Source organism: Bos mutus, chromosome 5 (genome assembly GCF_027580195.1).
Source record: "Bos mutus isolate GX-2022 chromosome 5, NWIPB_WYAK_1.1, whole genome shotgun sequence".
NCBI classification, from domain to species: Eukaryota; Metazoa; Chordata; class Mammalia; order Artiodactyla; family Bovidae; genus Bos; species Bos mutus.
Genome location: NC_091621.1, coordinates 59,823,291 through 59,851,192, shown reverse-complemented (window position 1 = coordinate 59,851,192; position 27,902 = coordinate 59,823,291). Strand labels below are relative to the sequence as shown.

At 38.1% G+C, this 27,902-nt stretch overlaps 1 protein-coding gene across 2 annotated transcripts in view; it reads left to right on the top strand.

Annotated features, from left to right (window-relative positions):
* TMTC2 (transmembrane O-mannosyltransferase targeting cadherins 2) overlaps positions 1–27,902 on the top strand; it is a 416,762-nt gene that overhangs the window by 363,028 nt on the left and 25,832 nt on the right. The gene's annotated exons all lie outside the window — the stretch shown is intronic.

Genomic DNA, 27,902 nt, shown 5'->3' with positions numbered 1-27,902 from the left:
TCAACATCAGTCCTTCCAATGAATATTCAGGACTTATTTCCTTTATGATGGACTGGTTGGATCTCCTTGCAGTCCAAGGGACTCTCAAGAGTCTTCTCCAACACCACAGTTCAAAAGCATCAATTCTTCAGTGCTCAGCTTTCTTTATAGTCCAACTCTCACTTCCATACATGACTACTGGAAAAACCATAGCTCTGATTAGACAGACCTTTGTTGACAAAGTGATGTCTTTGCTTTTTAATATGCTGTCTAGGTTGGTCATAGCTTTTCTTCCAAGGAGCAAGCATCTTTTAATTTCATGGCTGCAATCACCATCTGCAGTGATTTTGGAGCCCCGAAAAAGAAAGTCTGCCACTGTTTCCACTGTTTCCCTATCTGTTTGTTATGAAGTGATGAGACCAGATGCCATGATCTTAGTTTTCTGAATGTTGAGTTTTAAGCCAACTTTTTCACTCTCCTCTTTCACTTTCATCAAGAGGCTCTTTATTTCTTCTTCACTTTCTGCCATAAGGGTGGTGTCATCTGAATGTCTGAGGTTATTAGTATTTTTCCCAGCAGTCTTGATTCCAGCTTGTCTTCATCCAGCCCAGCATTTCTCATGATGTACTCTGCATATAAGTTAAATAAGCAGGGTGACAATATACAATCTTGATGTGCCATGTCCCTATTCCACAGTCCTCATTTCAAATAACTGTTCTTTTCAACTTTATCAAGTATTTTTTTTATTAGAATTTCTCCCTGAGTAGTCACACTTGTGTAAAGTAAGATGGATGGAAATTAGATCATTACTATTGAAATAGAGTAACCATTTATGAGAGTATAAGAACTGGTTTTCTATCGATCTTCTGAGCACTTTTTTATTCACAGTACATTACTGAATGCCATTGCTTTTATTCTCATCCACACTGCTCTGCATCACTCTCCAACACTAAAACCTCCACTCTGCTCTCTAGATCTCTACCATCTATTGAGAAATGTAATTTTCAAGAAGTAATGATAGTGCACGTGTGATGTGATTGATGTGACTACAAGTAATGGAATCATTTCTTTACAGTAACTCATCCATTGGACAAACATCTATAGAGTGCCTGCTTTGTGATAGAATACAGAGATTTTATACGCTAAAAAACCAGACAGTGTAGCAGAGAAGACTGAACACAATCAATTAATTAAAATACAGTATGGAACAAGAGAAGGATTAATGCTTCCTGAAAGCAGCGCACACAGGAAGTAGCTTTTTTTCAGGAGACTCAGCTGCGTGTAACCTTAGCTCTTGAATCTAAATGTCCCCAGTGTCATTAACTATAAGGTGATTTAAGAATCAGTAAGCTGTTTGCAACAGAAGAGAATAATTCAATAGTTGTAACAAGTAGCACTAAACTTTATTAAACACTTGTCATGTGTCAAGCACCAAGTTAAGTACATCATGTGAATTCTCTCACTCATCTCTCGCAACAACCCACAGATACTTCTGTGATCCTTGTTCTGCTGAAGTTCAGAGAAATGAATAACTCACCCAGTATCACATCTAGTAAGTGGAATCACATTGTTGCCCAGGCTGCTGTGTGTATAAGAACAAAGCTTGATGGAAAAAAAAATGAAATTGTGTCTTAGAAAATGCACCAAAAGTCTAGAAAAACAACAAAAAATAATGGTCTCCTCATTTATTTATTAAATATTTAGAGAGCACCTGTTAAGTGCCAGATACACAGCAGTGAAAAAAACTGAAAAGAGTCTGTGCTTCTTAGGAGTTTATAGTCTAGAGGTGAGGAGACAGAGCAGAAGCAGATAAATAAAGTATATAGTATGTCTGACGGCAGTAAGTGCTTTGAAGAAAAATGGAGCAGAAAAGGGAATTAGGAGTTGCAAGGGGACATACATATGCAGGAAACACAGTTCTGTACTTGCCCAAGTTGAGCGTCTTTGTGTAATATTGCTAAGAAAAGGATTGGACTTAACGCCTTAAACTTATTACTATAAGTGCCCTGAAGACAGGAATCAGGATTTTTTTTGTTTGACTTCCTCCCTCTGATCCTTCCTTCCTTCTTTTCTTTGATTAATAGAATTGATTGATAGAATCAATAATAGAATGATACAATACTCTTAATATACATACTAAATGATGGTACGTTCAACCTTTATTCATCCAGTAGCAGTCCCTTGACTGTCACTTTTATTTTTGTTAAGTGGTTGGGCAGCTGGCTGTTTTCAGCACATTGTACGGGATTAGTGAGAAAAGGGCTATCTGAACTCCCTAACCATACCGCAAAAGTGAAAAAGACAATGGGGCACCACATGATTTAAACCTGGCTTATGAGATTATTTATTTTAAATGACTGGCCAAATCATAAAATCGATATTTAACTCAAAGTCACATTTATGAAATCCCAGACAGTTTCTTCATAAACATGCTGCAAATTGCTTTTGAAAAAAATGCATTTATTCAAATACTATTTCCCTTATCTGGTAACAATAAATTAAGTAGTTTATAGACTTGGATAGGATATGAGGTTTATATTTAGCAAGAGTAAAGGATGTTACAGTTTATGGATCAACATATGTGATCTTTCTCTAATCTATTTTACAAGTTGTGTTTGGTTTCCTGTACATAATCGAGTAAGATGCCACTAAGACAAGACTGATAAAATACAGACCTTGACAATAGTACAGGTTTCTATTCTGAAATGAAGAGACCGATGTAAACAACTGCCTCATGCCTGAATTATTAACATTTAGCATGTGATCTAAATGAAAACATCCATCTGACATCTATCTTGCTCATGGCTGTTTATTCCTTTTGTCATAGAAATATTCTTTGTTATTTCTGCACTTAATAAATTTCAGTTACCTGTTTATATGAGAACTTGGTAAACAGACCTCAACTCTTATTTCCTATTTAAATGCTTTCACTGTCTCTTCTATTTTCCTTGTCTATATGGTAATCTAATCTTACTCTCACTTTTCATAAAGGATTTTTTTCTGTTTAGTTTCAACTACAGCAATCTGTAGCTGTATGTGGGGAACTCTGTGAATTTTCCAACAGTGTTTGTATCAGATCATAACTATGCAAAGTAACATTTTTAATTGTAGCCCTCATGTACTACCCACTTGGTATAAGAAGATTGTTCATTATCTGCAGGGTGGATTTCCTTCTTAGTAAAATACTATTCCATTTCTCCATGATGTTCCATGCTGAATTGTTTTATGTTTTCTCTTCTACAAAAGAATTATTTTTCTATACAACTTGCTTTAAAATTATTGATTGACTTTCAGGAGTATTAATATTCGAAGAATTCCAGTGACCCAAATGCTAAAATAGTTGAGTGAGTAAGTGAGTGAAGTCGCTCAGTTGTGTCCGACTCTTTGCAACCCCACGGACTGTCGGAGCCTACCATGCTCCTCTGTCCATGGGATTTTCCAGGCAAGAGTACTGAGGAAGTCTAAATTAGCAGGTACCTATAATTTTAAATGTTAGATTCTGATATTATTTTTTCATCAGGGATATTTAATACATAGGCATTTACTGAAGTGTACATTTAGACTAAAGAAATACATCTATTACAAAAATGATACCTAATTTTTATTTTGTTGGGTGTGATTGCTCTAAAATCAAACTTCTTGTATGAAAACATGTTTTTGTAGTGGGAAAACTACCAACATTGCCATTTTAGGTTTTTCCACTTTCAGTTTTCCGTTTTTATGGATAAAATTGATCTTTCTGTAGAGAGTACTTTAAAAAGACAATGCTTTTCTGTCTTCTCTCCCAATTACACACATCAAAAACTGCTGACTCTTAAGGACCAGAGGGAACATTAAAATGAAACTGTTTTGTTCCTCCTGTGGGAAGTAAGCCAAATTATGCATTAATTTATGGGTTTTTAAATTTTCTTTAAAATGTGAATAATGGGGAATTTGCGTAGTACAAAGTCACCCAGTTCTGTTTGGCTTTTAGTCAATTCCAGAGTTTGAAGAGAGTAATTTCTAATGATGAGGAATTATATTTTTATATATTTTGTATTTTTATGCATGTAGTTGTTTTTGGTCTGAATTCATTCAACTTAATTTTTAAATTAAGTTCCAACATTGTATAAAACCCTGTGCCGAGTGCAGTAGAATTACCAAGTTGTGAAAAGTTAACCATGACTTTGAGAAATGTACTATCTAATGTGGCAGAGAGTGAGGGAGAGAATGCATGGACTCAAATCCTTACAGTTCAGGGCAGTAAATGATGCTACATAATAAGGGCTCTGTGAGTCGTGGAAGCTAGGTGCTGGAAAAGTGTACAGAAGGAAGAAGTTACTTTCAGTTGGACTGATCCTAGAAGACGTTGAGTCAGAGTTGACAAACTTAAGAATCTTGAAATGATTGGACATGTATAGGTGAAGTTTTTAAGAGGATGAACAGAAAAGGGAGAAATCTGGCAGGTAGAAGCATATGTATTAACAAGGACATAGCCTCAGAAAGAATAAGCTTTGCCAAAGGAGCAGTAAGCAGCTGTGGTTAATATTGCCAGTGGTGGATGGGCAGAGAGGAAGAGTAGGGGAAGGTAGAACTGAAAAATAATATAAAACCAAGTGAAAGGCATTGAATACCTTACTGAGAATGAGGAGTTTATATTCCAGAATTGTGTTAAGTAGGATGACATAATGAAAATGATCACGTTTATATGATGTGATGAAGAATTTGAGTTGCACTTGTCAAGTAGAGATACAGCTTTGAGAAAACCAAATAAAAGGTCCTTTGAATAGTATAGCCACAGACATAATAGATCCTAAAGTACAGAAACACTGCAGAATAGAAAAGAACATTCAGGGAAAGCAAGTATATTATTTAATAGGATATAAGTAGGAAAATTGACTCAACAAGTGTTCCAAATTTTTGAGCTTTGGCAACTTGGGTTAAAAAAAAAAAAAAACAGAAATAGGACAGAAGAGTTGTTTTTTTCAAGAAGGAAGTGTTAAGTTTGGACCAAGCAGATTTTAAGTGAGAGGTGGGATGTTCTGATTTTCTATGGGATGTTCTGATCAAGTGCTTGGTGGGAAGACCACCATTAGGCATAGAGATGTGGGAGTCATTTGCAGAAACGAGATATTACCAAAGAAGAGGACAAGGTCATTAAGGAAGAGAAAGATATCACAATAGATATCAACTTTGGAGAACAGTCTCCACTACTGCTAAACAATAAAGAAAAACAAGAACTGACAAAGTCCTTTGACTTCAGGGGAAAAGATGACGTTGATTACCTTCATGAATTCAGTGACATGAGCAGAAGTTTTTGATGTTAAGAAAATGGAGACTCGGGAGCAGAGCATTTAGATTTAATCTGTAAATAAGTGTGGTGGTAAATGAATATGCAATACCAAAGAAATATTAAATGTGTGCTTATTAAATGTTAAAAATATGTGTTCAAGGGAATATGTATGTGTGAATGTGTTTATTTTTTTAATATATATTTGTTTTAATTGGAGGCTAATTACTTTACAATATTATATTGGTTTTGCCATACATTGACATAAATCCGCCATGGGTTTACATGTGTTCCCCATCCTGAACCCCCCTCCCACCTCCCTCCCCATTTGAGATTTTAAATGTGTCCAAATAGAGGGGAGAGCAAAGAAAGTATTGAAGATCCTAAAGGATTATTTCCTCCCCAGAGACTGAAGAAGAAAAAGTAGACTATAAAGATACAAGGTGGGAAACATTAGAAATAGAGGGAGCTTCAGTTCAGTTCCGTTCAGTCGCTCAGTCACGTCCGACTCTTTGCGACCCCATGAACTGCAGCACGCAAGGCCTCCCTGTCTTTCACCAACTCATGTCCATTGAGTCGGTGATGCCATCCAGCCATCTCATCCTCTGTCGTCCCCTTCTCCTCCTGCCCCCAATCCCTCCCAGCATCAGAGTCTTTTCCAATGAGTCAACTCTTCACATGAGGTGGCCAAAGTATTGGAGTTTCAGCTTTAGCATCAGTGCTTCCAAAGAAATCCCAGGGATGATCTTCTTTAGGATGGACTGGTTGGATCTCCTTGCAGTCCAAGGGACTCTCAAGAGTCTTCTCCAACTTAGGTAGTAATTTATTACTGTCATATTGTTTTGACTCTGTTGATCCTGTGGCAAAAGGGGTAGAATATGAAGTCAGAGGCCTGTGGGAAGCTGGATATTCTGGGCCATGCAGTAGATAACATTTGATATAGGCTTATACTATCTATACATGATTAAAAAAAAAAAAAAAAAAGTAGAGACACTGAAATTAAGCCCTTTGTCATTTTGTGATAATTCTAAATAAAGTTCTGAAATCACTGGTAGATTACTTCTAGCTTTGATTCAGTTCTTTGACTTCTACAATAATTGTTTTATTCATCCTTTATATTTCCAATATGTGTAATGTTTTATAAATGTTTTCCAGTGTGCATTCACTAAGTATGATTTAAAGGGGAATGTATTCCAAGGATTGGACTGTCCAATAGAAAATTACGTGTATCCATTATACCTTTCCTGGGTACTTAGAACATAAATTATTTCAGAGTGTTTCTATAAAATCAAAGGTGATGTTATCCATTTGGGCTCTTTAGCAATGATTATATGTCAAAAGATCAAATGAAAAATGAGATTCAAAGGAATGTGCTTACTGTAAGAGAGTGGAGCTGTGTTTTGAGCTAGTACATAGATTCTGCAATCTGTTACTTTCAGTTTGGACTACCCTTTAACGGTAAATATGGTAGTGGGGTAAGGAAGGGAGAGATGGCCAAGCAGTAGAAATAACCATGGAGACTAGAATCTGGGGAAGAAAGGTTAAAAATTAACTCTCATGGAAGAATTACTGTCTGGTAGAAGAGACAGAAGATATTCTGAGTTATGGTTGCTTTCTGGTGGAAAGATATTCCTCAACCCTAATTAGAACAAGAGACCGTGAAATTAAGTTAAGCAGGACAGAAGGACAGATTCAGATTTGACCATATAGGGGATTTTGGTGGGGGGAAAATTACTGAGATTGCCGTCTCCTTGGGGAAAAAAATGACAGAGTTAATAATAATGTGTCTGGGAAGCAGTTAAACCACATTTCTGCTTGTAAATAGAGGAAAAACCATATGGCCTTTTCCAAAACTTTCCACAAGGTTCTGTGATGTGGGAAAATCACATACCATGTGTCTCTTGACTTTTAGGCATTAATAATATATGGATCCCAGAATCAGCAGTTTGACTTTATGAGTAAAATGTGTTTTAATATTGCAAATGTATTTCCCACTCTCACTAGTCATTTCAGTTACAAATATATCTATATATTTTATAGTCAGAAATGGAGTAAGTTAATGGACTTCTCTGATGGTCCGGTGGTTAAGACTGTACTTCCATTGCAGATGGCTTGGGTTCCATCCCTGATCAGGGAGCTAAGATGCCACATACTGCTTAGCGTGGCCAAAAAAATTTTTAATAAAAAAGATTTTTATAACGAAGTAAGTTGACAAACCCAGAATAAATATGTTTCCATCAAGAGAGAAATTGCCATTAGTTTCCCAAACCCTACACTTTACATGGTTTTCTTAAAAGGGCCCAGAGATATTGAGACAAAAACAGTTGGTTATTCACACATACGCATTTAAATCAACAGATCTAAATTCTACCTCAGTTCATGAATAGGCTTAATCCGATTGATGTTATGTACATTAATGCACAAAGCCAGAGAAATCAAATTTCTAATTTTTCATGTCTAATTTTAGCAAGATAGATGCCCACTACCCTGAGAGCTTCAGTGATGCCAGGATCAGTTGTGGTTCCATCACATCCCTATCTGTCTTCAAACTTCTTTCTACTGTAGATCTTCTTTCCAAATTATTTGGATGTTGCTTTTCTTCTAACAAGTTACAAAGTTGAGTTTTTGGCGCATTCATTTCTTTCTGCTTGCATTGTTGTTACTTTTTGTTATCCTTCTGTTCCGAAATGTTAGATAAACCAGAAAAAAATGATTTTCTGTTGTGGTTACTGCTTTTGTTTATCATCTTGTATAATTCTTCATGGTTGGAAGACAAGTATGCTGAGTACAATCCACTTGTTTACTAGCTGTTGGTGTGGGCTAGTTGCGCCTAGAGTGGGGTCAGGTATTTGGGCTGAACTAAGCTGCATTTAAAGTTTTTCCATCCTTGGGGTATTGTTATTCATCACAATCCACATGCAATCATTTCTTGAGCACTTTTTTGAAAATGTGTGTATGTGGTGTATGTGTGTTTAAGATTCACAACCAGAAAAGGCTGAGGGGATGTGAGGCATGGGCAGAAACTGATGTGGCGATTGGTTCTAAAGAAAATCAGCTTGAGTACTTTGAGGTTGAAGAACATCAAAACCTTTCGAGAATTCCACTTAATTATGTTTTCTGATTCCAAGCGTGTTTATTTTTATTCACATTTCTTTGTGGGGGTATCCTTTGCATGGATATATAGCTGTAAGTGTTTGAATTGTGGGACCACACACTAAAATTACATTTAGTCTCTTCTCCTCCAGAGAAATTAGATTCAGGTTTTGATTTGCTTTTAACTCAGCTAAGGTAACCACACTGGCCCATGTTCCTTCCTGGAAATATCAACTAGGGTGGACCAGTAGCTGCCACCATCAGAGGGATGGGACCTCCCACCCCCAGTTACTACATTCTTCATAATTCCCTTTGGTTATTTCTGCAGCTGATCTTCCCCATGTCTTTTTTTTTTTTTTAATATATTTTATTGAAATATAGTTGATTTACAATGTTGTATTAATTTCTGCTGTACAGAAAAGTGATTCACTTATATATATATATATGTATACACATATATGTGTATATATGTATATACACACACACATATACCTATGTGCATTCTTTTTTATATTCTCTTCTGTTATAGTTTATCACAGGATACTGAATATAGTTCCCAGGAGAGCCTTGTTGTTTATCTATTCTGTATACAGTCAGTAGTTTGCATCTGCTAATCCCAAACTCCCGGAGAAGGCAATGGCACCCCACTCCAGTACTCTTGCCTGGAAAACCCCATGGACAGAGGAGCCTGGTAGGCTGCAGTCCATGGGATTGCTAAGAGTCGAATGCAACTGAGCGACTTCACTTTCACTTTTCACTTTCCTGCATTGGAGAAGGAAATGGCAACCCACTCCAGTGCTCTTGCCTGGAGAATCCCAGGGACGGGGGAGCCTGGTGGGCTGCCGTCTATGGAATTGCACAGAGTCGGACATGACTGAAGCGACTTAGCAGCAGCAGCAGCAGCAATCCCAAACTCCCGTCCACCCCTCCCTCACCCACTCTGTGCCTTGGCGACCATAAGCCTGTTCTGTGCATCTGTGAGTCTATTTCTGTTTGTAGGTAAATTCATTTGTGTCATATTTTAGATTCCACATATAAGTGATATCATATGATATTTTTCTCTGTCTCTGTCTGACTTACTTCACTTGGTATGATAACCACTAGATCCATCCATGTTGTTGCAAATGGCATTATTTCTTTCTTTTTATGGCTGAGTAGTATTCCACTCTATATAAAATTTCTCTCTCATTTCTATTAACCTTTGAGACATATATGTTTCTGATCCTCTACTGGTCTTATGGGGCTATGTTTTTCTAAAGATACCCTGAATCGTTAACAAAAAGCTGTGTTTATATACAGTTCTTATCCCATCCGTCTTCTGATTTTACTGCAACATTCCACTTCTTTTTTTGTTTGTTTCCTTATTTTCAAACTACTCCTAACTCCTTGTTATCTGTCTGAACTCTTGCATCTACAGATAAAATAGTATTATACTTTACCCTAAAGACAAAAGTTGGGCAGATCCTGAGAAATGAATAGACTGATGGATTAATTTCGTCTGGAAAGTCCTATGTCTTTGCTAAAGAAAATAAAATTTGTCTTTGCTTTTGAAGATAGTAAGGAAGACTTTATTCAGGACTACTGAGATCAGTGTCATGACTATGGAAGGAGGGGAGACCAATTACAGCAGAAGCAGCAAGGGGTGTTCAGTGGATGGCAAATTACTGAGACCTCCAGGGTAAGGTGATTCTTGGTAAACCAACTTAACAGAATTCTTGTGGAAGACAAGCCAGTATGATCAGATAGGATGAGGAGATTCTCACTTAATTAACTTAGCAGAATTCTTTACAGCTGGGCTAGGCAGGCCTAAGAGAAGGCCTAGAGATGAGGCCTCCTCAAAAAGAGGATTCAGAAGGGTGTCCTCTTTGGTCAAGGAGAATCTGTGTCATCCTGAATGACATTATTTTTCCCAGGCTGAGTTGTTATAATGTTAAAATTCTTGTCACTAGATAAGGTCAGAATCCAGAGTTTCCTTTATCAACTTGAAAAGAATTTGCTTCAGGATTTTACTAACAGACCCTACAAGAGAGCTGGAAAGAATGACATCTTTAAGAGAAGGCGGGGGAAATGTGTATGCTACAAATTTTTTCAGTCTTTTCCTTATAATCAACTGTTACTTTCTCATATACCAAGTGCCAACAAATGGCCACTGTGGTATGGTATCCAGAGTTTTATCAGTTGTCCAGAACCTGTGTTGTGATAGCAGCAAAAAGTAAAACTATAAAGGACTAAATTTCATAGGGCTTTTATATTTGACTTACTCTCATTATTTCTATGTGGTTTTCACCTCTGTTTTGTTGTTTTTATGTCACTTTATGAAATGAGATCTCTAGCAAAATAATTTCCAGGAAGGCAGCTCTAAGACATACTGCAGCATATTATTGCCCATTCGAAAACTAAATGGCAATTTAAAGAGGGCAAATGTGGTGCCATTAAAGATCTTGTGTCAAGAGTTTGAAATGCTCAATTTACTGAATTTGTTTTATTTTAAAAGTAACTTCTTCAGCTTAGGCATGCTAAAATTTCAAGAGAGAAGTAATTTTGAAAAGATTTGTTAGGACGATTTACCAAATAATTTATATATTTATACATCCAACAGTTTATAACTAAAGAAAATAGTTGCTTAAATTACATGCAGAAATAATCAAATGTGTTTTTGAAAGTGTGATATGATAGATCTCAGCAAGCTCAAGAATGGCTAGATGTAGAACATTGCTGCTACTGCTTTCAAACACTTTTTTTTTTATTCTCCAATATAAGTTACTCTATCCTTATCTACTTACCTGTATAATCATATAAAAGACAACTGGATATTCCCCAAAGAATCTATATTTGTACTGGTTTATTTCTTGGTTCTACTTGTAATATTCATTGGTTGTTAAATAGGAATCCTAATAAAAGCTACTAAAAGAAATGAATAAAAGTCCTTGACACATATTTAGTTTTCCTGCAAGACAAATTATTTTTCTTAAATATATACTCCATTTTCCACTCCCATTAGAGAAAGCAATGGTGGTTTTCTCTTTTCTTAATAAAGTTCAGCTATGTTTTCCCAAAGAATGATACTGTTTGTTAACTTTTGGGGTGGGGGGCTACGCCGGGTCTTCGTTGGCGCACACGGGCTTTCTCTGGTTGCAACGAGCTGGGCTGCTCTTCATTGCGGTGCACAGGCTTCTCATGCAGCGCAGGGCATGGGCTCTAGGTCACTCAGGCTCAAGAGTTGTGTGGCATGGACTTGGTTGCTCTGAGCATGTGAGATCTTCCAGGACCAGTGATCGAACCTGTGTCCCCTGCATTGACAGAAGGATTCTTACCCACTGGACCACCCAGGATGTCACTGTTAAATTTTTATAATCATAACTTTCATCTGTTTCAGCTGGCTGAACTTTTATTTATAATTACAAGTATGCTAGTTTACATACCTATCAGCAAATCTAATGACAGAAAATGAAGAGGAACTAAAAAACCTCTTGATGAGGGTGAGAGAGGAGAGTGAAAAAGCTGGCTTAAAACTCAGAATCCAAAAAACTAAGATCATGGCATCCGATTCCATCACTTTATGGCAAATAGAAGGGGAAAAAGAGGGAGCAGTGACAGATTTTATTTTCTTGGGCTGCAAAATCAGTGCTGATGGTGACTGACTGCAGCTATGAAATTAAAAGACACCTGCTCCTTGGAAGAAAACTATGACAAACCTAGACATTGTGTTAAAAAGCAGAGACTTTGCCGACAAAGGTTCGTGTAGTCAAAGCTATGATCTTTCCAGTAGTCATGTGCAGATGTGAGAGTTGGACCATGATGAAAGCTGAGCACCGAAGAACTGATGCTTTCAGATTGTAGTAGTGGAGAAGATTCTAGAGAGTCCCTTGGGCAGCAAGGAGATCAAACCAGGCAATCCTAAAGGAAATCACCCCTGAATATTCATTGGAAGGACTGATGCTGAAGCTCTAGTACTTTGGCTACCTGATGCTAAGAGCCAACTCATTGGAAAAGACTCTGATGCTGGGGAAGTTTGATGGCAAAAGGAGAAGTGGGAGGCAGAGGATGAGATGGTTAGATAGCATCACTAACTAAGTGGACATGAATTTGAGCAAAGTCCAGGAGATAATGAACGACAGGGAAATCTGGCATCCTGCAGCCAATGGGGCTGCAAATAGTCAGACACAGCTTTGTGACTAACAACAGTCAGCAAATCAATGCTGCTATAATAAATATATCTTTAATATGCATTGATATCCATGATTAGATGCATTATTAAAATGATACCAGAAATTGTGAAAAACCATATTTGAAAAAATGTCAATATGAAAATAATAAAAGAACAAAGGGCTTTAAAAATGCATTTCTGTAGGTCGCTGTTCTTAACACATCTCAAATACACGGGCAACTGTGCTTGCTTATTAATTTACTTGTCTAGAAAGAGATTTCTATGTAGCAGTTATAATTTTTCACTTATGTTTATTTACTTTTCTTCACTTTAATATCTTCTTTTTGCTATAGTTTTCTTAGGCTCATGCTGAGAGCACTAGATTCCACAAGTCTTGAAGAGGGAATTATTTTGCTGCCCAGAGAAGATTATGTACTTTGATTAGTCTTGGAAATCTTTACTGGATACATGCACATGTGCTCAGTTTTCCTTTCATTGAGTAATATATCATTATCATTTTATTTTCCGGTATGCTGATTGACACAGTAACTTCTAGGCATTTTCTTCTTGTGAGGAACTTGTGTGGTGAGCAGATGATGGATTATTCCATAAGTGCTGGAGTACCATATGATTGCTTTAAACCCATTGTTTACATTCACATCTGTATAAACTGTGTCTCCATGTTTGGAACTTAGGAACCTTTTTCTCACACACTTAATGAGGTAAATAAAAGAGAGCATTCACCTAGATGGAAGTGATAATATTGAGTGGCTTAAAAGTTGGTAAACAACTATTATAGGTCTGTATTTCTGCTTGTATTATGAATTATTGCCAAACAATATCTCTGTAACTTGTAGAAGAATAAACATGATAATGTTGAGATCAGACAAAAATTTTTTTTATTAGGAAATCTCAGCCTAATAACATCTACACTAGTTAAACATTAAAGGTTCAATTCTACCCCATTTTTATTTACAGATGGAGAAATAGAGTCAGGGTAAGTTTTCCGGGATCTCACAGCTAGTGGTAGAGTCAGAATACAAATCCAGCCAATCAGAGTGTCTGTTATATGTCAAGTTCTAATATAAGTACCAGGGATAAAATGAGAAACAAAAATGTTGTGATTTCTGCTGTATCAGTGCTGTAGCTGAAACAGGCTTAGGATTTAATTGTTTCTTAGTTTTTTGTTTTTTTTATGAGTAGTTTATATAGTTTATGAGTTTTGAAAGTTTGCATTTTCCACAGCTTATACAATGCCTAAAAATGCATGAACTCACTATGTTGTCTTCAAGGACTATTTAGGGACTTTAAGAAACATAGCAAACAGATTACTATTTTCATATTGCTTGAGATGTATTGGTTGTCTTGACTGACTTATGTAACCACAGTAAATATGCTTCTCATTTTCTCATAGAAATAATTTATTTCCTTTTCTTTAATAAGCTGAAGCAAGCACAATGATGTTGTGAAATGTTGGTTTAGGATTTGGAAGGCCAGACACTTTGGACAGTAGACTCTTACTTACCTGGTGGTTTCTTTGTAAAGTTTAGCTGTTAATTTCTGTTCTTTAAATGCAAGGTATTGTAGAATGATATAGATGTATCATATCACATCTTATTTTATTCCTGTATGTTTATTATGGTCAAAAGATGTATTTGAGATGTATAATATGTATGTTCACATATTAAGGTTATTTTGATTTCCAGTACAACCCCATAGACTGCAGCACACCAGGCTTCCCTGTCCATCATCAACTCCCAGAGCTTGCTCAAACTCATGTCCATCAAGTCGGTGATGCCATGAGTTTGAACAAGCTCCAGGAGTTGATGATGGACAGGGAAGCCTGACGTGCTGCAGTCCATGGGGACACAAAGAGCTGGACACAACTGAGCGACTGAACTGAATGTTTCAATACACAAGAAGCTAAAATTCTCCTACGTATAAATAAAGTAATATTAACATTCCCCTTTTAAAAATTCCTGGAAAGGAGAAAAAAAGCTACTTTGAAATATGCTAAATTGATTGTATATTTTTAATCTGTTTAATGAAGTGTCATTAATCAAGTATTACAGCAAGAAGATTTTATTGAGTAATTTAGAATTGATCTTATAGTCCTTAATTTATTCAGTCCTAGTATGTCTCATATGTCTAAACTGAAGTTGCTGGATATAGTGAAGATGTTTATTTGAAAGGAACTATAGGATGAAGACGGACAAGGCAATGGCACCCCACTCCAGTACTCTTGCCTGGAAAATCCCATGGATGGAGGAGCCTGGTGGGCTGCAGTCCATGGGTTTGCGAAGAGTCAGACACGACTGAGCGACTTCACTTTCACTTTTCACTTTCATGCATTGGAGAAGGAAATGGCAACCCACTCCAGTGTTCTTGCTTGGGGAGTCCCAGGGGCGGGGGAGCCTGGTGGGCTGCCATCTCTGGGGTCGCACAGAGTCGGACACGACTGAAGCGACTTAGGAGCAGCAGCATAGGATGAAGATATTATATGACTCAATTCTTTTTAAAAGTTAAATTTTTAACTCTACCTTAATGGAAATTTATTACCTCCTCAAAGTGTACTAAACATGCTAGGCTCTGGCAATAACCAAAGTTCTGCCAGATAGGTGCTGGCAATAGCCTCAGAACAAGGTAGAATTCCTAGTGAAGGCAGGAATGATGACAAAACATGATATACACCATCAATAAAGTTTGAAAGTTAAAGGACAATTCATTACTACAGGTTTTGAATGTCTCTTTTGAACTGTTTTCATGAAATTACAGTATATAGTGCTAAATGGTCCTTGATATAGTGAAACCTCTTCAGATATATTTTAATGTGTTTTAAAAATCAAGTTTTTATTTTTACATGTTTTCAGGAGTCTATATCCATCACAACCCATCACTTAGTCATGAATCATATTGTATGTGCCTTAATAGCAGCAAAACATTTTTAATGTTTAGGGAAAACTATATTCCACTCATATGGCATCAATGAAAAAAAGATACTTTTTCATACTTTCAATATCATACTTCCAACATGATATTTCACAAAGAAACTTTGGGTTTTGCTTTCTGGATTGTGCACAGACGTGTGTAGTACATAGACTTTGTCTGTATCCTGGGTGCTGCTATAAATAGCATTCTTCAATGACTTCACTGGTTTGGGAAGAACAGGCTCTACAGTGTTCTCCCAGTGGAATCATGCTGTTTTCACAGGCTCTGGCAGGCAGCATACCTTAGCAGTATAGGCTAGTCAGATGGGTTGGGTGTACAACAGGGCTTCACCTCCTCTCACTGAGATCTTGGATGTGTTGCTTACATCCCTAAGCTTCATTTGCTCACTCTGTAAATGGAGGTAATAATAACTACCTCAGAGGGTTTGTTATGGGAATTAAACAGTATGTAGAGAGCACTTAAAATACTTCTTTGTCCACAGCCAGTGCTAAATTATTTACATTGCAGGAATTTGTCTATATATTTTTCACATAGAATAATTCGTAAATAAAGAAATCAATTCCACTTGCCAGGTTATATAAACAGTGAACAGATCGGTGTTACCCATCTCAGACTCCAGCATGCTCCTTCCTCCAGGCATTTATAATCATATTCTTTCCTCTGGCTGCCACGCTTTTCCTCCAGATAGCAGCGTGGCTAGCTCTGGCACTTTCTAAACTCTCCGCTCAAACGTTAATAAAAACTTGTGTCAGTAAGATTTCCCATTCTGCTCCACAGGAAACACTGCTGTACCTGTACCTGCCTCTTTTATCCTCTTGTACGTTTCCTCTTCGGTTTTATCAGCATATACAGCCTACATATTTTCTTACATCTTTGCGTTAACTGCATCAGCTCTCAGAACATGAGCTCCGTGATGGCAAGGCCTTTGTTTTCTGTATTCGCTCTCCCCGGCACATACAGTGGTGCCTGGAAGACAGTAGGTGCTCAGTCAATATTGTGAAGGGATTCCCGGGAAGCTTCTGTCCTCTCACTCTGTGTTGGCTTCCTGTCCTTTCTTAGCATGGACATCTTGCAGCACTGAGTGTAGTTCTCGTGTTTGAAACATGTTGTGTTAAACATGTCCCTCCCCCAATAAAACTCAGCCTCTAAATGCAAGCCAACCACAACATGGGCTGCTCAGCACAAAACACGATGATCTTTTACAATGCTGGAAATAAAATCAAACACGAGACTGGCTGCCAAGAACACATTGAGAGGCTGTACTGTAGTTTACTGAAGCATCACGAGCCATGTGAGTGAGTTTTTAAAAAAGATTTTCAGGAATAATACTGATCTTTTAACTCTCACTGAATGGAGAATCTTGAAATATTTTCTTGCTGCTCCTGACCGGCTCACACCCTGGGTCTCTTGGGTCTCTTCACCTGATTCTCAGGAGACAGTGATTCTAATGAACTGGGTGCTCTCTCAAATTTTAAATGAATTCATACTCTCAGGAAATTCAGAATCACTCAGATTGTTGGGTCTCTTAATAAGTGTTCATGTATTCAGTTTCTGAAACTCAGCCTGTGGTAGAAGTTATAACAAACCTAATAGAATGAATAGCTATAAACTTTAGGACCAGCTGCCGTACAGCTATATAATCCAAATAAGGTATATTTATCATTACCTAGAAAAGCGATATTAACTCTTAAACTTCTTTGCTTAACCCAATGGTTTGACTGCTTTAGAGACCTCAATTTCCTCTACAAAACACAAACTAAATAATAAGGTACAAACTGATTTTACAAATCCATTCAGACTTTATTGAAAATGCCACATATTTAAAAAAAAAATAGCCCCTAAAAGGCATTTCTCCCTCTCCACAGGTGATTTACCCTATATAAAATTTCTTTTTTTAAAAAAACTAGTGAGACACCAAGGAAACCAGAATTGACAGAGACACATGGACCCTAGTGTTCATTGCAGCACTGTTTACAATAGCTAGGACATGGAAGCAACCTAGATGTCCATTGACAGACGAATGGATAAGAAATGTGGTACATATACACAATGGAATATTACTCAGCTATTAAAAAGAACTCATTTGAATCAGTTCTAGTAAGGTGGATGAAACTAGAGCCTGTTAAACAGAGTGAAGTAAGTCAGAAAGAAAAACACCAATACAGTATGTTAACATATGTATATGGACTTTAGAAAGATGGTAACGACAACCCTTTACATGAGACAGCAAAAGAGACACAGATATAAAAAACACAGACTTTTGGACTCTGTGGGAGAAGGCGAGGGTGGGATGCTTTGAGACAATAGCCTTGAAGCATGTATATTATCATATGTGAAATAGATGATCAGTCCAAGTTTGATGCATGAAACAGGGCACTCAAAGCCAGTGCACTGTTACAACCCAGAGGGATGGGATGGGGAGGGAAGTGGGAGGGGGATTCAGGATGGGGACACATGTACACCCGTGGCTGATTCATGTCAATGCATGGCAAAAGCCACCACAATATTTTAATTAGCCTCTAATTAAATAATAATAAACTAGTGACAAATATATCAATGCTAAAAATAAGAGTATGTGAAAAAAACATAATAAGAAGCCAAAAAGTTTTCCTCCCCATTAGTCAATTGTATGTAGAAATAAAATAAGTCTAGATTTTGTGGTTTATTTCCCTGTGCTATTGTCTATGAGGAGAAGGCAATGGCACCCCAGTCCAGTACTCTTGCCTGGAAAATCCCATGGGTGGAGGAGCCTGGTGGGCTGCAATCCATGGGGTTGCAAAGAGTCGGACACGACTGAGTGACTTCACTTTCACTTTTCACTTTCATGCATTGGAGAAGGAAATGGCAACCCACTCCAGCATTCTTGCCTGGAGAATCCCAGGGACAGGGGAGCCTGGTGGGCTGCCGTCTATGGGGTCGCACAGAGTCGGACACGACTGAAGTGACTTAGCAGCAGCATTGTCTATGAATGACCTATTTTGAAATTTGAAGCCACAATAGGACAAAAACACCAGTGAAGAGGGAAATGACCAAAAAAAAAAAAAAAAAGGTGTGGCACCTATATGGAGAGGGCAAGTGTGACAAAGACCTAATATGCCAAGCCATAGCCACAGCTCTGGAAATTTAGGGTTTTATGTCAACCATAAGAATGAACGAAAGGGTATAGTCTCTAAGAAAAACCGTCTACATTTTAAGAAGCCTGATTGTGGTTAAGAATTTTAAAGACAAAAGGTACAAATTGGCTAAAGTAGTATGTGTGCTTTCCAGGGAGAGTTGGTTTTTATCCCCCTCCCCCCCCCCACCCCCAGACTCTTCCTGCCATCACTGTTTCTAGCCTGGTAGTGATTCTCTTGGGTCGGGAAGCAAGGGCCAGAGTGCTAACTGTACCTTCTATTTTGGGGTTTAGTGGTGATGTTCTGGTTTTAATGGGGTTGTGGAATCAACACTTTATCATTGGAAGAGAGCACTCAATTTGAGCCCACTCCCAACTTACACTTGGTATTAGTTCTTCTGTGAGTTCCATCAGTTGAGGAAACGTAGAACAAGGGTGGAAAACCAAGGCATTAACTATGGTTTTGAGAAAAGGTCTATTTTTCCTAGACTGTTTCTGGAAACGATAGGGTAAATTTACTATCTGATTAAACCCAATAAGAAAGTCAGCTTTGATATTCATTAAATAAGCCCAGGATCCTACATTCACTCTGGGATTCTGTTTTAGGTCATCTGTAATGATTTTGTTTACAATCAGTGCTAAAATATCTTCTATCACAATAGAAGTAATAGTTCTCTTATTTACTACTGAGTTTTTAATCTACCTCCTGCCATTGGTCTTGAGCCCAAATGCTAACTTTCCAAGAATAGAAATAGTAGTCCTGACCTTGTTCTGTACAGTCAGTCTCATCATTAGAATCACCTGGGGAGCTTTCCCAACATTGTGAGCCCTAAGTCTCACCAGACACCCTGACTTTAATTGGTCAAATACAGAACCCATCACCCTACTTATTAAATCTCCCCAGTTGATTATAATGTGCCATGAGATTGTGGGCCCCTAGTTTAACAGCTGGACTTCTCAGGTGGTGCTAGTGGTGCAGAACCCGCTTGCCAATGCAGGAGATGTACGAGGTGCAGGTTCGATCCCTGGGTCGGGAAGATCCCTTGTAGGAGGGCATGGCAACCCACTCTAGTACTGCCTGAAGAATCCCCTGGACAGAGGAACCTGGAGGGCTACAGTCCATAGGGTCGCAAAGAGTCGGACGTGACTGAAGCAATTTGGCACGCACACATGTACAGTTTAACAGCCAGCATTCTTTTCTTGATTGGCTTTTCCCACATCAACCAGTTCCAGCTAAACCATTTACTTTGTGATCTTGAGTTTATTCCTTAACCCCCCGGTCTTTCAATTTCCTCTTCTGTTAAATGGGTTATTAGTAGTACTTAAATCATAAAATCATCCTGAGAATCAAAGAAGTTCATAGATTTTAAGCATTTTAAATAGTGCCTGAAACATAGTATATATGATATATATTAAGTCTTTCAGTCATGTCCAACGCTTTGAGACCCAGTGGGCTGTAGCCTGCCAGGCTCCTCTGTCCATGGATTCTCCAAGCAAGAATACTGGAGTGGGTTGCCATTCCCTCTTCCAGGGGATCTTCCAGACTCAGGGATCGAACGTGGGTCTCCTGCACAGCAAGCAGATTCCTTACTGTCCAGTCCACCAGGGAAGTGTACCACAAAGGTTAGCTGTCATCAGCATTATCACCTGATTTTAAACTGAGAGTGATAATAGTGAGCTTTGGATTGCGTCCTTCTGTATACTTCCTAACTTGGGCTCTTCTGGAACATCTGCTCACTAGTGCTTTTGCTATATTATAAAACTGAGGACAAGGTCTGCTTTTATTCTGGTTCAACCACTTACATGTTGCATTGCATTCAAATTAACTTGAATTTCTTTTTTTGTGTTGGGCTGGTGTGAGAATTCAGTGAATGTCACTATAATTGTTATTGTTTTCAATTAACTCTTTGGTACTTGCTATTATTAACTGAAGTGTTTCAGAAGATAACTAATTCACAATACAGCACACACATTTTTGTATTTTTTATGTGCATTTAACCAAACTAAGGAATCACTTGGGCCCAATAAGCACTCTGAAACTAAATCAAACAAATTGCTATAGCCTGCTCTCTAGCCAGCATGATGCCTATGTTAGAAGTATAAGAACAAAAGCATAAGCTACAACATCCTTAAATTTTAAATCCTTAAAATCTTTATAGGCTCATCGTGAGAATCTCAGTTTGAAGTATGGCATGGTGGTGAGCAAAAGAAACTCCTTTCAACTCTAAATGCTGACTTCTGCTAGGTCATGATCTTTCTTAGGCAGAGTTGCTTCCAAGGGTTTTTAGTGTTGCATCTTGATAAAGGCCGAACAAGGGATTGGCTCGATAGCGTAAAAACAAAAAGGCAGATTTTTATGGTCTTTTTTGTGTTTCTGTGCATGTGCTTTCTGCTTGCTACATTTTGCACAATTCAATGCATATATCCTAGGATTATAGTCAATATGGGCTCATGAACTCAAATTTTAATTGTGATAGAGCACATGGAGAGAAAAAGCATCTTCCTGTCTCCATATTTACCATTTTTTTATGCCTTCCTTTTCACATCAAATTCTTAATAAGTTGGTTGGAAAGACTAGGTACAGTCATATTCTGTAAGATTGTTACCATGGTTTAGATGTTTTAAGTGTGGCATTAAAATACCTAATTTTCAGAAGCCTTAGAGGAGAAAGGTTAGATAGAGATGTATTTTCTTAGATTTTGTCTGCCTTGGAAAAAAATTACTGAAATCTATGTGCTGAGTGAAGGAGAAAAGAAAGAAACCAATTATAGTTGGGGAAATCAAATGAAATATAATCACAAAAGTACTTTATTTTAACATCATATCCTGCTAAAAGTGACACATCTATGCCCTTTAGGGAGAAAAGTCATTTGCTGTAATTTAATATTGAAGGTTCTATTTCCACTGTTATGCATTGAGTCATGCAGCTGACATATCACAAGTGTCTGCAGAAAGTTAACCTCTTTGGATAAGATGGTTTTCTGAGATTAGCATTTATTGAATTCCCAGGGTTTATAAATGGTGCCATCCTCTGCCCTGGCACTGAGCAAGAGACATAGATAGACACAGCTCCGAGTCTGCCCTTCTGTTAGTGTTCCCTCTCTTCTCAAATCTGTCTTCCCTCACTTTCTATCTCTTCCCACATTACTCTTGTTCCCACCTCAGGGTGATCCTCCTATTGCATGAATTGTCTGTTTCCTTCTTAGATCCATTTCCCGGTAGCTGCCAAGTGATATTTCTAAAATGTAAATCTGTTCCTAATACTTTACTAATGAAGTTCACGCTCATTAGGTTCCTCTTACACTCAACACTCCAAGAGCTCCTCTAGTGTCTACCTCATTGAAACACTGGTAGATCAATATATACATTCAGCCGTATCACGTAAAACCCAGATACCCCCAAACCTGAACATAATGTGACAGAAGGCAGGCCTGACTGCTCCGAGCCCCTAGAGAATCTAAGGGACTCCTCCTTACATTCTGCCACCCCAGACAGTATTAGCCTCTTCTGCATGGTCATAATCGATTATAAGCATGGCTCTGTCCTGATGTGTTGGAGAACAAAAGAAAGGAAGTTCAGCGTAAGAATTTTCTTTCACACAAGTTACACATATCCGTTCTGCTTACATTTCAGTGGTGAGAACTTAATTACATGACCAAGCCTGGCCACAGGACAAAGTGGGCAATATTGTATCTAGTGGGTAGCCCTTTACTCAGGAAGAAGGGAAAACCAGATTGTACTAGGGGAGCAATCAGCAGACTTCACCATATTATTTGTATCATTTTCATCATTTACCCTTACCTTTCTAAATACATGTTTCTATTTATAATAGGTTGTTTTGTATAGTTCAGTTAAATAAATATAGCATCTATGTTCTTGCTATCCCCATGATTATAAACCAACTTTTTATCATAGGTTCCCTATCAGGGATCCCGCTATGAAGCAGTATCAAGTTGTATTTACTACAACCACAAAGAGACAAGCAAAGCTCGGATGCCCCTTTTCTTGAGAAATAGATGCGTGCAAAGTTAAACAAAAACGTAACACATCATTTCCCCTGTAGTTATGCAAACAGCTGTTTGCACACAGGTTTGAAATGTAATTGTGGTAATACAGAACATTTTTAAGATATGATGTATTCAATATTGAAGTACTGTTTATGCTTCAGAGATCCCTGTTCTGTCTCTTGGGCAGCACATAAGGAACTCCGTTGGCTATTCACAGTGTTACCCTGTGTGTGTATCTGTATGTGTGTATGCATTCCACTATCAGAGTCCATTTTACCTTATCCTGTGGAGTAGCTCAGCAAAATAGTCAGTAATGCAGCATTAGAGAAGAAAATCCTTGCAAACTTAAGGTGCACCGCTACATTTTTTGTGGTCAAGTGATATTTTGCATATTTTAATATTTTCTGCCCTGACTGAACTTAACCAAAAAAAAAGCAAAGAAAAGGAAAAGCCCTCTAGACATCTCCAGACTTCTCCATTTTCTTTGTGTCTGAGAGTTGTAGCTGCCAAGTTCAGTGAATGAGAAAGGACCTCCAGTGAATTCCCAAAGGTATCATATAGAACAGGGAAGAAAGGGCAGTAAAATATTTTTTATAACTCTTGCTCTGACTTTTTTTCCTGTGTATCAAATAAAGTTGTCAGCATGTTGTTGGGCTTGTTTTTGTGAGAGTCTAAGAAGGTAGCAAGGGATTGTAGCAGATGAGTTTATGCTCAGCTTGTGCCTATTACCTCTCTACAGAGGAACCTCTTCTCCTGCCCTTCTTGTCTGAACAGAGGAGATAAACTGAGGTCTAAATATGAACAAAATACTAATGAGCTCCCTTAGACGAGGACAGTGCTAAGTGGGAGAGGGAGAAGAGGCGTATTTGAGAAGTACTTAGGAGCTCAAATGGGCAGCATTTGATAATTCTTTAGTAGGGGCAAGGAAGTAAGGCAGAGGAAGGAGTCTGTAGTTTGGGTGATCAAGTGAATTCTGCCACTTGTTATTTAAATAGGGAATCTTAAAAGATGAACATTCTCATAGGCAAGACAACACATTGACGTTGACTGCTGGATGTCCTTCAGTGCAGATCAGGCAACTGAATACAAGCCTGAAAATTAGGGGAGGTAGAGATGCAGATTTGGAAGTTACTTTAAAAACCTGTGGAAGACAGAATAGAGATTCCTAAAAAAAACTAGGAATAAAACCACCATATGACCCAGCAATCCCACTCTTAGGCATATACCCTGAAGAAACCAAAATTGGAAAAGACACATGTACCCCATTGTTCATTGCAGCACTATTTACAATAGCTAGAACATGGAAGCAACCTAGATGTCCATCAACAGATGAATGGATAAAGAAGTTCTGGTCAGTGTGTACACAATGGAATATTAATCAGTCATTAAAAAAAGAATGCATTTGAGTCAGTTCTGATGAGGTGAATGAACCTAGAACCTATTATACAGAGTGAAGTGAGTCAGAAAGAGGAAGATAAATGTTGTATTCTAATGCATATAAACAGAATCTAGAAACATTGTACTGAAGAATTTATTTACAGGGCAGCAGTGGAAAAACAGACATAGAGAATAGAGCTGTGGACCTGGGGAGTGGGGAGGAGAGGGTGAGATGTATGGAAAGAGTAACATAGAACTTTACATTACCATATGTAGAATGGATGGCCAATGGGAATTTGCTGTATGGCTCAGGAAACTCAAACAGGGACTCTGTGTCAATCTAGAGGGGTGGAATGGGACAGGAGATGGGAGGGAGATTTTGGAGGGAGGAGATATGTGTATACCTATGGCTGATTCATGTTGAGGTTTGACAGAAAACAACAAAATTCTGTAAAGCAATAAAAAAAACAAAAAACAGAACACAAAGAATAAGCATTTTTAACCCAAAGTTTGTGGAAAGATATCAAAGGGTTTTGTGATGCCTAAACTTGATATGTTAGGGCCAATTAAGAGTGAAATCTGGGGTGTGCTGGGAGGGTGGTTTAAAAAAAAAGCAGAAAAAAAGAGTGAAACTACAAAGATGACTAAGAAAAAATTCTTGCAGAGGAAGGATGATCATGGGTGTGTGTACGTGAGTGTCTGTGTCTGTGTGTGCATATGTTTAGGCAGAACCTACCTATTAGATGATGGATTTGATGTAGGGTGTGAGGGAGAAAGTCAAGACGATCCCATGGTTTTTTACTTGGGAAACTTTGAGAAGAATAGAATTGCCATATCCTGAGATAGGGAAGACTCCCCAAGGAGCAGATTTCGTGAGTGAGTGAGCGAATGAGTGAAAGGAATAGAGAATGAAGGTGTTTTAATAGAAAATGCAGCTTTATAACTTTATCACAGTGACTTAACTAATGATAATGCGTTTCTAAGCCTTACTAGGCCATTGTAATGAACAAACTAATTTACATTTAGTAGCTTCTCATTTGCATATTAGCCATGTGTTATAAAGTGGTTGGCCTTGCACGTAGGTTAAATATGTCTTCAGGAAACCCTCTCTACAATATTAATTTGCTTAACAAGCTCTTTCTTCTTAAATATTAGAAATGGAATTTTACATTCAGATAAGGAAGACTGCTCTGTATCTGATGATTTCTTCTTAGTATAAAAATTTGACATGTATATGCTTGAAAGAAAAATCTTGCAAGTATCGCAGATGCATCCCTTTGAACAAACACAAACCAAGTTGCTTTTATTTGAATTTACAGGTACTTTACAGATTATTCAAATATGCCTTCTGTGTTTCTAGAAGAGTTGATGGGGTAGTTTTAGAGCCACTGTTGGGAATAGTAAGTTTTCTGTCACATTCAGGAAGTTTGCCATACCTACACCAAAGTATGTGTGGTGTTATCAGTGGGAGAAGCTACCTGGGAAAGGAAGTATGTGGGGCCCCTTCATTCACTAGTTCTGACAGAGTCTTGAGTGAGTAGTCATGTCTCTCTCCTTTGCTTCCTGAGCAACCACTTGTTAGCCTAGTTTTTTTTATCAGGGCCTTACACGTGCACTTCTTTGTCCCAACTCCAGAATTTGAACTTGTACCTCCCTTTTCTGTGAATTTCTGCTCATTCTTCTGATCTCAACTTGGCAATCATCATTGAGGGAAAACTCTGAGCTGCATTTTCTTCCTATAGTTTGCTTCATATTTGTAGTTTGTATCATAGCTGATCTTCATTTAGTTTGTGATGATTTGATGTTCATTCCCTTCCCAAGACTGTAGGCTCCATGAGGGCAGAGTGTATGGTTGTTTTATACACCAGCACATCATCTTTCCATAGCAAATGCTTAGCAAATAGCTGTCGAATAAATAGACGAAGATGGGTGATCTGCCTGCAGTCACATAACCTAACTAGTGGCAGAACCAAGATTCTAATTCAAGCTACTGCTTTCTCTGCCTCAAATCTCAGGTTCCTCAATCTGATCCTCTAATTTAGCCATGAGAATTGTATCTCATCATGTTTGTTCCAGGATTCCCAGGTGGCACTAGTGGTAAAGAATCTGCCTCCAATGCAGGAGACTTAAGAGACATGGTTCGATCCCTGTGCTGGGAAGATCCCCTGGAGGAGGGCATGGCACCCCACTCCAGCATTCTTGCCTAGAGAATCCCCTGGACAGAGGAGCCTGGTGGGCTACAGTCCATAGGATTGCAAAGAGTTTGACACAACTAAAGTGGCTTCCAATGCACACGTTTCTTTCAAATAACCAATATAAGTATTCTTTGACTTCTAATACTGATAATAACCTTTTCCCACACTTCATGAGCAGAAATGGAATCATTTTTCTAACAGAAGTTTTATCAGAAACCAAAGATGTAAAAGCTGAGTTCACCTTAGCAAAGGTGCCCCTACCCAGTGCATGTAACCATACAAGGCACTAACTTTTACTATCTCCTGATCACCAGCGCCGCCACCATCCACGAACTCTTCATGCTGTGAAATTTCATGCAACTTTACCTTTATATTCCCCTGAAATTCTTCTCCTGCCCACATGTCCTGTCCTATTCTTCTCCCTGGCCCCATGAATCCATCCTTAAAAATCAGTATCAAATACCATCTGTGTTCCACATCATTGTTTCTAACAGTGAAGAAAGTAGAAACAAGCTAAATACCCACTGAGAAGACTTGGTAGATAGATTAGGGTATGTTACACTCTTTTAAGGATTTTAGAATAAGAGTATGTCATATGTTTTTAATGAATTCTTTCAATGAATATAGGCTGCTTCCCAGGTGGCCCAGATGGTAAAGTGTCTGCCTGCAATGCAGGAGACCCAGATTGGATCCCTGGGTCAGGAAGATCGCCTGGAGAAGGAAATGGCAACCAACTCCGGTACTCTTGCCTGGAAAATTCCATGGATGGAGGAGCCTGGTAGGCTACAGTCCGGGTCGTAAAGAGTTGGACAGACTGAGCGACTTGCACTTTTCACTTTTAATGAGTGTGCTATACTAAGAGAGAAATCTTATTTCCATTGCTGAGTGATTTTTCTCCATAATCACGAGTGTCTGAATACCAGTGCACACTAAATTACTTCAGTCATGTCTGATTCTTTGTGGCCCGCCAGGCTCCTCTGTCCATGGGATTCTCCAGGCAAGAACACTGGAATGGGCTGCCATACCCTCCTCCAAAGGATTTTCCCAACCCAGGGATCAAACCCACATCTCTTGTCTCTTGCATTGGCAGGTGGGTTCTTTACCACTAGCACTACCTGGGAAGTCCTTAATGCCAGTTCCTGCTGAAAGGTCTAATTTTTTTTTTTTTTCAGGCTTTCCTCTTTTGCAAAAGGATGAAATATGATGCATCCTTTTTCCCCAACTGTTTCCCAGGGAGCTCTTAATTTCTTGATTAAAAACCTTAATTTTGTTCTTTTTTCTTGCACGGTAGGTGTTAGTCTTTAGCATTTATGTTGAAGATTTATAACAGTAATGAAATTTTCCAAACTAAATAACAACAACCCCATGGGTAAACAGATGAGTTCAGTTTAATTTTTTCCTCTAATAAAATTCTTTCTGTGCACAACTTTCAGTCTTCTCACAGTGGATTCTCAATGTACATTTGTGACTCCGAGCTGAAGTTTAACCATATGCTGTTGTGAATTTCCTTGTGCTCTGTTAATATATTTTACTTTTTGCCAGAGTCGAAATCCCTCCAGCATTTGCGTCTATGCTCTTTTCACAAATATTTATGTCTCCTCAGATGCCTCTTGAGAATAAGCCAGATTAGGAGATTCTCTAAGGCTTACTGTTGTTGTTCTTCAACTGAAGAATTTACAAAGCAGAATTTACCCCCACAAATTAAAGAACAAAAAATGTTAATTTTCTTTCACTTTGGTGTTGATTACCTTACCCTTGTACATAATGTATCTTA